We start from the raw sequence: 12603 nt of genomic DNA on the forward strand, positions 1-12603 counted from the left end.
TTTTATCATATTGATCATCACTTTAGTTAAGCTATTTTGCCTAGATTATTGTGAATAACTTACATATCCTTTATTCTTAAATTTCTTTATTGACAACTAATAATAATAATCAGCTTTGTTTACAAAATATCTTTATTGATAACTTAGAATACATACAGTACAAAATTATAGGAAAAGTGAGAGTTCTATTATGTTCAACCAGATCATTAAATATCAATCGCTTAATCAAATGTACATGTACAAATGACAAATAGAAACAAAAAAGCTTATAATATATAAGTAATCTTAACAATTGTCTATTTTAAAATATCAGTCTTTTAACAAGCAATAAATAAAACATCACCGATCAAAGAAACATGAAGATGACAAAGGTTTATTTTTATTTAAATTTGAAGTTTGATTTCTTTCAAGCAAAATGTACGAACATATAAAAAAGAAACATTCAAAATTAATATTTTTTCTTTGACAAATCTCTGTTTATTGACATAAAATAACGATTCATGTTCACATTGATTTGATTCTGAAAAGCACGGTACAGCTAGCCAATACAGTGTGTCCTGGCTAGCTGTACGTGACTCACGTACGGCTATCCATATTTTTAGTTCTAGCCGTACGGGCCCATACGGCTAGCCACTTCCGTTTAAAAATGCTAAGGACAAGAAGCTAAAATTATTAACAGAGATATTAATTACACATGTACATGATTAGTTTATTAGCTAGTTCTATGAATTAATATACATGTATAGTTCAAAACCATTTTTGTTTGTCAAAATTGCCCTTTTCACAATTTCTTGAAATATTATGCTATTTTTCACAAAATGAACAGACCTGGCAGGGGTTTAAATAAGTTTTTTGGCTTGCAGCAAACCATTTGTTTCGGAAGAGTTGTTCCGGTTAGGTGGTTTCCTGCTTACATTTGTTTGTGGATGATTGAACGGGAAACCAGCTGCAATCGTGCCAATTGCAACTTTCGGCCCTTTCAGTCACTCTTCGGATAAATGATAATAGCCTAGGTAGTTCCGATTGCAATCGTGACAATTCGGGCGATTCCGTCAAACTGCGGAATCTTACGGAAATCTAAGCTATTTTAGTTACTTCGGTAATCCCAGTTTGTTTATATAAATAGGATTTCTATTTTTACTTGATTCCTTTTCAATTCGTTTTCAAGACGCAAAAGTTAGTTTCTTTTATAATTAGTTTTTGTCTTTATTAGTTTTGTACGAAAGAGAATGGTTACTGTAGTAGTATTCATTCTCTAAAGGGCGACAGAATCACGCAGAATATTAGTGCATGATCAAGTTATATTTAGATCTACTGACAGAGATGAGGTAATCAAAAAATAGCACATGCATATCATTAACCTTACCACGTGCTGATCTTCTGTATTGTCGGTATATCAGTGATCATAGATATTTTAGGTGTAACATAGTTGATACATGTTTATTAATTGGTACCATGTAACAAAGTCTTTTAGTGCATTTACTTGTCTCTAAAGCTGCTACATAAATGAAACAAAACAAATGACTCTCTCTGCAGAAAAAGTGGAAATGAAATGTGCACACTTGTTTCCCTTCAGTATGATAGATTGATCTCCATGTGAGAGCCAATGTTAGTATTTTTATGATTGATTATTTTCTTTATTAGTTTTATACAATAGAGAATAGATTTCGAATCATTTCTGAGAAAACAATATTCGTTTTTACAAAAACAAGTTGCTACTGTTATCGAGTATGTTCCCGTTCAGTTATAATCAGTGGACTTCTGGTCCCTATTTGGTCCAAATTTGCACGCATAACACTGGTGCTCAAACAAATGGGCACAGGTGCTCGTCCAGTCTTGGGCTTACCCTACCCATACCTTTAAAACATTTTTTCGAGAAAAAAACTTAATAAACTCTTTATGATATACAAATACCGTTATTCAAAAAAATTGTGATAATAAACTGAAACAACAAAAAACAATTTTAAAGGGAAGGGATGATGGCACAACTGAGCTGTGAGCAAGCCTTTCCTTTTATCGATAAAAAGAAACTTTATTTTTCTTGTTAAAGACGTTGAAATTTAATTTGAAATACAATTTTTTATTCAAAATAGCTTACATATTGTTTTATCGATTTACATGATTTGACTAAGTGTTAGGATCGACAAATATGTCATTCTTTTGGCAGGAGCTCCAATTTCCGAAGCTCACGTGCCTGTGAGTAGACAGGGCCGAGTTGATTTCTAGAAAAAAAATCACTAACAATGTTGCAATGTAGCATTAAAGATATATTAAAATATGCATGCACTTTATATAAGATGGTCCGTTTTTCTTTTTTATCGTATGCAATAATAAAGACTTTTTAACCTTTTTTGAATGTTTTCGGAAGGTCAACTTCTGTTGTTGTTGTTCCACCGACGGAAACATATCTAAATCCTGTACACCGTTTGTTTTGTACGGAAAATATAGCTTATATAAAATTTTAATGCGGGTACGTGCTTACTTCATCGCATCGAGCTTAAACATTATACAGATTAAGTGAACCAGATCGAACCTCTTTTTGATAATAAGACCTGTTTGTTCTTGAAAGGCCTTATTTCATTCTACTTTTAAAGTACATGTAGCACCACTTTTATCAGCTGCATAATTGTTTTTATTCCTACCTGTATACATATTCTTTTCCTACATTTAATGAATGTTTCTTTGCTCAAAAACGACTAGACATTCGTATCAAAATTGGCTTTTTCTTAATTTTCAAAACAATCTGTGGCTTTCTCAAGGGGAAATATTCTGTGAGAAATCATAAAGCGGTAAATGTCACAGACCCTTGGGGTTTGGAGCTCAAAACGGTAATGTAACGATTCGCCACACTAACGATTCGCCACATAACGATTCGACACGGAGTATTAACGATTCGCCACAGTTAAATAACGATTCGCCACGGGTTCAAATACGAACTTTTTCACACCTGTTTTCAAAGCTGCATGCCTCCAGATGAATCAAACTTTTTTAAGAAAATCAAACTTGAGAAACAGTACTTTGATTTATAAGAACAATAAAAAGATTCAAGACTTCAGTAATAATTTTATATGTAATCGGCGATTTTTTAGCGATTTAGCAGTATTTTTCACCATATTTCTCTACATTACCTATGCAGAGAGGGCTATTTTTGCATATTTTGACCTCTTTTTGCTGATTTACATGGATTGTAAGTACTGTAATCAACGTGAAAATTATTTTCTTTATTCACTTGACAATATTTAAATTTACTTTTTAAAACATTTTCAAAACGTTCATGAAAATTTGCATGAATCTGGAGGCGTGTTGCTTTCAAACTGTTGATGGAAAACTTTTTTCCATTCTACATTTCATTTGTTAATTACATAAATTAGTTATACTAAAAACAGCGTTTATTGAATAAAAACACATGAAAACCAAATATGTTATTACCAAAATTACATTACACTTTGTAGATAAGTTAAACTTTGTTATTTATGTAAACTGGAAAATTATACGAAAAGCAGCTTTTATTGAATAAAGACACATGAAAACAAACATATTTTATTACAAAATATACATACACAGTGTAAATATGTTAACATTTTTTAAAACTTTAACCTGGAAAAGAATACTATATTAAATCAGCTGTTATTGAATAGAAACACATAAAAACATATTTTATTACCAAAAATGACAAAAAAAATTGTTATTTCTATAGCCCCCAAAAAAAATACAAAAATAGCTTTTTTATAATATCTTTTTTTATTATTAATATCTCAACATTTTTTATTTCAAAAATAACATAACACATTGTTAACAAAACAAAGTGACAAAAACATGTAGTAGGGAACTCTTATTCACAGTTGTTCACATTGTCAGAGAATTAAAGGATTATTTCGGAGTCAATTAAATATTCGAGATCTACAACAATCCTAAGATGATTGGCTTGTGAAAATTAAAGGCGTGACAAATGTTTTAGATTTGCGTTCATTAATCAATTATCTTAAATCAATTTTCGTAATGAACACATCTTTTTGCAATACCCATTTTTTTAAAAATATTTGACATATATATAATAATATATATATATAAATATAAATTGACATATATGTTTACGATTAATTCAATATTTATTTCAACATATAATTACTTTGTTATAAATGTACTCCTGTAATAATGTACGTTACTTTGATAAATTGAAAATCCGCGATGGGGGCCTTAACTTCATATTATTTGCATTAAGAAACATTATTAAATTATTGTCATTGTCAAATTAATAAAAAAAAAAGAAAAAAGTTGGTCGATAACTAAAAAATCATTGTTATAATCATACTGTGGCGAATCGTTATTTAACTGTGGCGAATCGTTATTACTCTGTGGCGAATTGTTATGTGGCGAATCGTTAGTGTGGCGAATCGATACTAATTCCTCAAAACGCCTTTAAAATCCAAATAAAATGCATATTTGTCAATCCCAGCACATGTACTGATCATATATATATAAAAAAAAACAACTAAATATAAGCCGTTTTGAAAAAAAATATCATATTTCAACATCTATAATACACTAGGTCCAAGCAATACGGCACCAGGAAGGTACCGGAAACAAAGACGGGGCACAGGCGAAGAAGTACGAGTGACATTTTTTATATTAACAGAAACGAACCGATAAGGAACTGATAAGGGACACTGGCTCATAAGCGTTGAACCGGGATATTGGACTCCTGGAGAAGAGGGGAAGGGAGGGGACGGGGTAAATTAAAAGAAAACGCTCAATGTATTTCAAAGGGAAAAAGCATATGTAGGGTCTTTCATGTTGGAGGTTAAGGCGTAGACCTGTCAATTCCAACACTGCATTTCACATTTCCAATTTATTTCATTTACATTTTCTGTAAGGTCAATTAAATAATGGATCACATTTTCCAAGCAAAACATTTTATCTGTCCTTTCCTTCCCACAATCAATCAATCAATTCGAGAAATCTGTATTTTAGCGGGCGCCATCAATAAATTACCCTAAACCTGTTATGGCCCTGTGATCACAAGGAAATTGAACATACTGCAGGTAACGTCCATTAAAAACCTCTTAGAATTTTATAATGACTGCTGAAAGTTAAAACAGATGTATTCCAATTATATAAAAGTCGCGAATAGCATAAATTAAACCGCGATATTTTTTTCTACCTTTAACATTTACTCTGCTGTAACCGGAAATGGTTAGCCTTTACTAGGTCAGTCTGCACATCCGTTCAGACTGACAAGGCTCTTTACTATTGCCTGACAATTTTTAGATTTCAGTAAATTATAAATGGAGAGTTCCAAGATGGAAATTGGACAAGTCCATTCAAAGAAATTCAGTAGGGCAAGGGTTAATTTACAGTTATGTTAAAAAATCGAGATTACTGCAGTATAATTTATTACATGTATATTGTTCGACAATTAAGTCTTCGCCAGTACAATATATATACATTCGCGATTATATTACTGCGCATTTGAACTCGAACCGTGCATTATTCTACAAAATGAATGTATAGTATTCCTCGCGATTTGACGTTCATCCGTGAATTTTTCATGTAAAATTTATCCACAAAAAAAAATGATAATAATAAAATTTCTTTCGATTTTGACTCTCATCCTTGACATTTTATATAAATGTTTGGACATATGATAAAATTAATTGCGCCTTTGATGGATGCCATCGGCCATTTTATACGAGGGCTGTTAGAAAAGTATTTGTGCGGATTGTTTTAAGCCATTTTTAAATCACTTACATCTTAATAATCTTATGCATCATCACTAGTATGGGTTCTTATCGGGTCACTCCACCGTTTTTCAACTTATTGATATTTATCATCAAATTACTCAAGCTTTTGACAAAAAACAATCTACATGTATGGTATTTTTTGACATTTCGTATCGTCGTCATCGCACTGTCGCATTATCTCATCGTACTGTCGTCATCGCATTATCGCACTGTCACCATCGTATTGTCGCACTGTCGTCATTATGTTATTGTATTGTCGACTATCGCGTTCTAGTAATCACGACTATCACCTTCCGGTATACAATTGATTTTTTTGAAACAAAAACAAGACATGTTTGGAAAATGGATGACTTAAAAAAGTGTAGGGCCGAAACCCACATGTATTTGGCTAAAAGAAGCTAGGCCACTGTTATAATATTCCAATTTTAAAGTAGAGACCTACCCTCGTTGTCCGAGTCAGACATCTTGAAATGACAAATGAAAAACGGCTACAAAAGAGAATGTGCGCTTGTGAACCGGAAGACGATAGTCGACATTGCGAAAATGCGATGACGACAATGCGAAAGTGCGATGACGACAATGCGATAGTATTATCGCACTATCGTATTGTCGCCATCACATTATCACACTGCCATCATCGCATTATCGCACTGTCTCCATAGCATTATCGCATCGTCACCATCGCACCATCGTACTGTCGTCATCTCATTATCGCGCTGTCGTTATCGCACTTTCGTATTGTCTTCATCGCATTATCGCATTGTCGCCCTCTGGATTATAAAGTATAACCACGATGGGCCTAACGGTATTCCGTAGTTAGGACTAGGCATTTCCATCAAAACATTAATATTTGAAGTAAAACTTGGTTTTAAACTTATCGATGACAGAAAAAACTTCATAGGCAGCCATGTCGGTGCGTTGGACCCACCTCTTCTGCGAAATCAATGACCAGTGTGATAATAACAGGGATAACATTTGTACGGCAAAATAATAACTTTTCTAATGGATACATACATGTTGAAACTTTGCAGGATCTTGGAATATATAAAGATTAAAATTTAACTGAAAATAAAAGGGATTGGACGATCTCGGTTTTAAGTAATGTTTTGCTGAGAACAGAAGGTAAACCATTGGATTTATAATAAAGGACTGCTGATTCGATCATCGGCCAAAAGATCATTAACACAGGAACCTGGAAAATGCTGAGTTATTGTTAAAAATAAATTAACAATAAGTTATACATATTAAATGTATTATACAAACTTTATTATATATATAAGATGTTTTTACATTCCAACACTGTGCTGGATCCCTGTGGTCATTTGTCTCTCATCGGAGTAGTTATCGATTAAAGAGTTACTGAAGTTACTAAGTTTATGAAAAAGTTACGAACGTTTTGTGAAACGCACAAGTTACGTTTTACGTAACTTTACTTGTAAGCGTAAAGTTTCGCTAATTCGTATGAAAAAAAAACAACGCAATGTTAGTAAAATTGGACCAGGATGTACAATGTCACTTGGTTATCTCGGTATGGACCACGTTTTTTTATAATTTAAGTTCAATTTTTCAGCATAGGTTAAATCATGAAATCAAGCCGACTAAAAACACTGTGTTGTCTTAGAAAGATAATTATGATTTCTAATTTGTTTGTGAGCCCTTAACATAAGCAGGCAAAAATGTTGCTGCATTTCACAGCAAATAAATATAGCTTTGCATTATAGGATAACACCGATTTATACAGAATGCCCCCAAACTAATTTTGGTAATATGCAGTATTATTGATGTCGATTGCAAATTGTCATGAATAATTTGAAGTCTCATGAAAGCAAATTAAAAGTCAATATTCGTGAAGTTTGAATATATTACCAAAAACAGGATTTAAGAAGAAAAAGGAGTAGATTCAGAATTTGGCGAGTTAAAGTTATAGATCTTGGAAACTATACCGCACATCCTATACTCACTTTTGTACAATCAACTAAATCTATGAATAGTTTCGAATAAACTATCTGGACAAAGATAATAAAACTTAACAAATGTGGATGATTCAAAATTTCGACAAGTCTGAGTTATAATTGATATTAAAGTTCAGATAATTTGGAAACCGGGGAGATATTATTATTGTTCTTGTGTGCACGAGACAAGATCAACAAGGCAAAGCAACTTTCACCGAAACCCCCCCCCCCCCCCCTATCCCCAAATAAAACCAAGCCACACAGGATCACAGACAGGATACCAAATTAAAGCCTGATTACTAAAGGACAGCGCAGGGAGGGGACCTACAAACTACTTTAAACAAATAAGGGACATTATTGGAAATAAAATATGAAAAGTAGCTTCTACTTCTGGGAGCATACACTAAAGCTCTTGTGAAATTTAGATTTAACCTTTCTGTTTTGGGCGCGTGACACATATGTTTATTTCCTCAAAATACATGTATGTATGACAATATGCATAGATATACGTGGATGATTTAACATTTTCCGTGGTTTTAATTAAATAGTGCAATAGCGGTTACTTTAACGAATTCTTATCATTATCATAAACGAACTTAATTCTTCCGATATAGCTCTGCTACTACACCAGTGATTTCCAGTTACATACTAAATGATGAAAAGATATATGCTCCGAACATGTTTTTTTTTCTAATTTCAAGCAAAAATAAAAGAAGACAGGCATATCAGAATATGTGGCTATGGAAAATAAGTGAGTAATTCTGGAACTGACCGGCTATATGGGCAGTTGTCAGCTGCTAAAATGCATTTTGGGGTCTTGAAAGAAAGCAGGAATTTTAAACACTGGCGATTGAGGACAATTTTGCCCGATTTTAAATTTTAAGAGAAATATTGCTGTAATTCACATACTACACGAGCGTGTTAAACAGCAAACCCTTAACATCATTAGCATTGGATTAAAATCGTTGTTTTGCATGACAATTTATCGATTTGTTATCCAAAACACGCATACTATCGAATTGGCCTATATAAATGGTTTTGAATGCGAGCTTGTTCGATAAAAAAATGCATTCTCTACATTATACCTCGATAAATCCTTTTGGACATACAGTTTACATACCTTCATTAACATCCATGTATGTGATATTGATCTCTAGTCTATTCAGGTTGCTAATAGTTACTATTAATTTTACGTTAATATGTGAGGAGTAGGAATGACTTGTTGTCAAACTTGAATTTACTTTCCGCTCCCACACCTTGTTGCTAGACGATAGACGATCTTCAGAGAAAAGTACTCTCTTGTTCTTAGCGTATTTAATATCATGCACAAATTTCCTCGAGCATTTGGACAATGGACTTGCAAGGCAGTTTGAAAATGAAAGCATTTGTATGGGACTTAGAAAAAAGAGCTGTTTGACAGCTTAATAAATATGTCATGAGAATGTAGTAGAACTTACCTTTATAATTCGTAATTGGTTCATACACGGGGTATTTGATAGTTTTCACTTCTGGGTGATGGTGATGTGACTATTTTATGATTTAAAAGCATAAAAAAATGTTCTACTGGTATCAAACCATGATGCCTTAGTTACATTTAGTGTGTGAAATTATTTAAGGACAGAGAGAGACAGAGAGAGAGAGAGAGTTAACACACTTGCATTTGGGGACATCATTTGTGTATTTTCTTTGGGTACAGCAGAATTATTTACACTAGCAATTAAGGACACTGTGTGTGTATTTAAAACTAAAATGCAGTGGTCTTATACACAACGTATACACACTTAACAGAAAATTACCTCCTTCTGGGACAAAGTTTGGGAAACCATTTTTTTTTAATTTTTGTACCATTTTTTGCATTTTTAGACAGTTTTGCAAAATTGTCAAATGAGACGTCCTCATTTGCTGATTTTGTTCTCAGTCGATGCTGTGTAAACCGATACTTGTCCTCAAATGCAGGTGCCTGTGAGAGCATACATACATACATACATACATACATACATACATACATACATACATACATACATACATACATACATACATACATACATACATACATACATACATACAAACATACATACATACATACATACATACATACATACATACATACATACATACATACATACATACATACATACATACATACATACATACATACATACATACATACATACATACATACATACATACATACATACATACATACATACATACACACATACATACATACATACATACATACATACATACATACATACATACATACATACATACATACATACATACATACATACATACATACATACATACATACATACATACATACATACATACATACATACATACATACATACATACATACATACATACATACATACATACATACATACATACATACATACATACATACATACATACATACACACATACATACATACATACATACATACATACATACATACATACATACATACATACATACATACATACATACATACATACATACATACATACATACATACATACATACATACATACATACATACATACATACATACATACATACATACATACATACATACATACATACATACATACATACATACATACATACATACATACATACATACATACATACATACATACATACATACATACATACATACATACATACATACATACATACATACATACATACATACATACATACATACATACATACATACATACATACATACATACATACATACATACATACATACATACATACATACATACATACATACATACATACATACATACATACATACATACATACATACATACATACATACATACATACATACATACATACATACATACATACATACATACATACATACATACATACATACATACATACATACATACTTCAAACCACTTGCCCCTCACCGCTGTGGGTTCGAATCCCGACAAGGACTTTGGATTCTTTCATGCGAAAAAACTATCCAGCTAGCTTACGGAACGTCGGTGGTTCTACTCAGGTGCCCGTTCGTGCCTGAAATAATGCACGGAAGGGCACCTGAGGTCTTTCTCTATATGACCTATACTGTGTCGTTGTGAACAAACAAGCAAAACATACATACATACATACGAAGGCCATTGTATAATAAATTACAGAAATAAGGGAAGCAACTCAATGAGATTAGTGCATGTTTCTAGTCACAGTTATTCCATCTTAATTCAAAACATTTTTGATAATAGTAATTATGTTGTTTTTTTCTTCTTCAAAATATGAGAGTACAGAACAAGAATTAAAATTGAGCAAAAATGAAATTAAGAACAACATTCGCGATCAAATATAGGATTAGAACAAAATTGTTTAAGTAGATAAAAAATGTTTTACATTACCAGAATTCAGAATATAACAGAATATTGTTAGAACAATAAAATTCAGAATGAAATTTTAGAATAACATTATATTAATAGAATACATTGTATAAAACAAGAATTGTGAGAATAGAATAACGAAAACAAATGTAATGAATAACTAAATATAGAACAAATATAATTGAAAAAAAGACATAGAACATTATAATGGAATTATAAATAGCTTTACAGAACCATATAGAATTTAAAATTAGAAATGCATAAACGTAAATTTACCTGATAGACAGCGACTTGTCATAAACCATCGTATAATGTGTGAACATTTCAACCGCTAAGTATAGGTTGGTTCGCCAGCAAAATGCTGATTGACATAAAAATACGGTGGCACAGAGGTGGCGTGCGTGTGTGTGTGTGTGTGTTTATTTGTCTGTTTTGCATGAGATACTATGTCGTGGCCAAGAGTTGCTAAGTCGTGCGCACGAGATAATTAAGTCGTGGGAACGAGATAATATGTCGTGGTCACGAGCTACTAAATCGTGCGCACGAGATAATTAAGTCGTGCGCACGAGCTACTAAATCGTGCGCACGAGATAATTAAGTCGTAGGAACGAGATAATATGTCGTGGCCACGAGCTACAATGTCATGGGCACGAGATAATTAAGTCGTGCGCACGAAATACTATGTCGTGGCGACAAGTTACTAAGTCGTTGGCAAAAGATATTTGAATCGTTGGCACGAAATACAATGTCGTGGCTACGAGTTACTTAGTCGTGGGCACGAGATACTATGCCTTGGTCATGAATTACAAAGTCGTGCACACGAGATAATTAAGTGGTACGCACGAGATACTATGTCCTGGTCACCAGTTACTAAGTCGTGCCCAATAGATAATTAAGTGGTGCGCACGAGATAACTAACCAATCAGAATACTCTCTATATACATGTACATGTATACGTTTTTTTTTTAACTTAGACAATTCCTGGTTAATGTTTTACATGCAACATTAATCTTTGAAACTGCTGATGGTATTCACATTTAACTTGATAAATGTCTTAAGGATCATATTAGAAGGACACTATCGAAGGCCCATAAATCAGACATTAATAAGTTACGTTTGTGAGGACCATCTTGTGATAGGGTTGATCATACAGTATGTACGTACTAACGCCACGTTAACCTTGTTCATACGATAACTTGAGATTAGTAACTTAGTAACTCGTGACCACGACATTGTATCTCGTGCGCACGGGATAAATTAACACGCATGCAACGCATGCACGCACACACGTGTTATCTTTGTGCCACGTAAAAAAGTTATGCTTGGTTTGGAAATAAAAAATAGAACTATCCAGAAGAAATTGTATTTTCTTGAAATACGAAAATCCCACTTGGAGACTTCAAGCAAATTAACAAAGAATTTACTTCGATTATTGCATTCTTGCATAATTATTTGTTTCGGTGAAACGGTATTGGATCAATTCTACATGGATACACATGGATATTGGACTGGAATAAGGAAAAAAATAAGGGAAGCAACTC

Source organism: Ruditapes philippinarum, unplaced genomic scaffold, assembly GCF_026571515.1.
Source record: "Ruditapes philippinarum isolate M1 unplaced genomic scaffold, ASM2657151v2 ctg52_1_1_1_1, whole genome shotgun sequence".
Taxonomy (NCBI): Eukaryota; Metazoa; Mollusca; class Bivalvia; order Venerida; family Veneridae; genus Ruditapes; species Ruditapes philippinarum.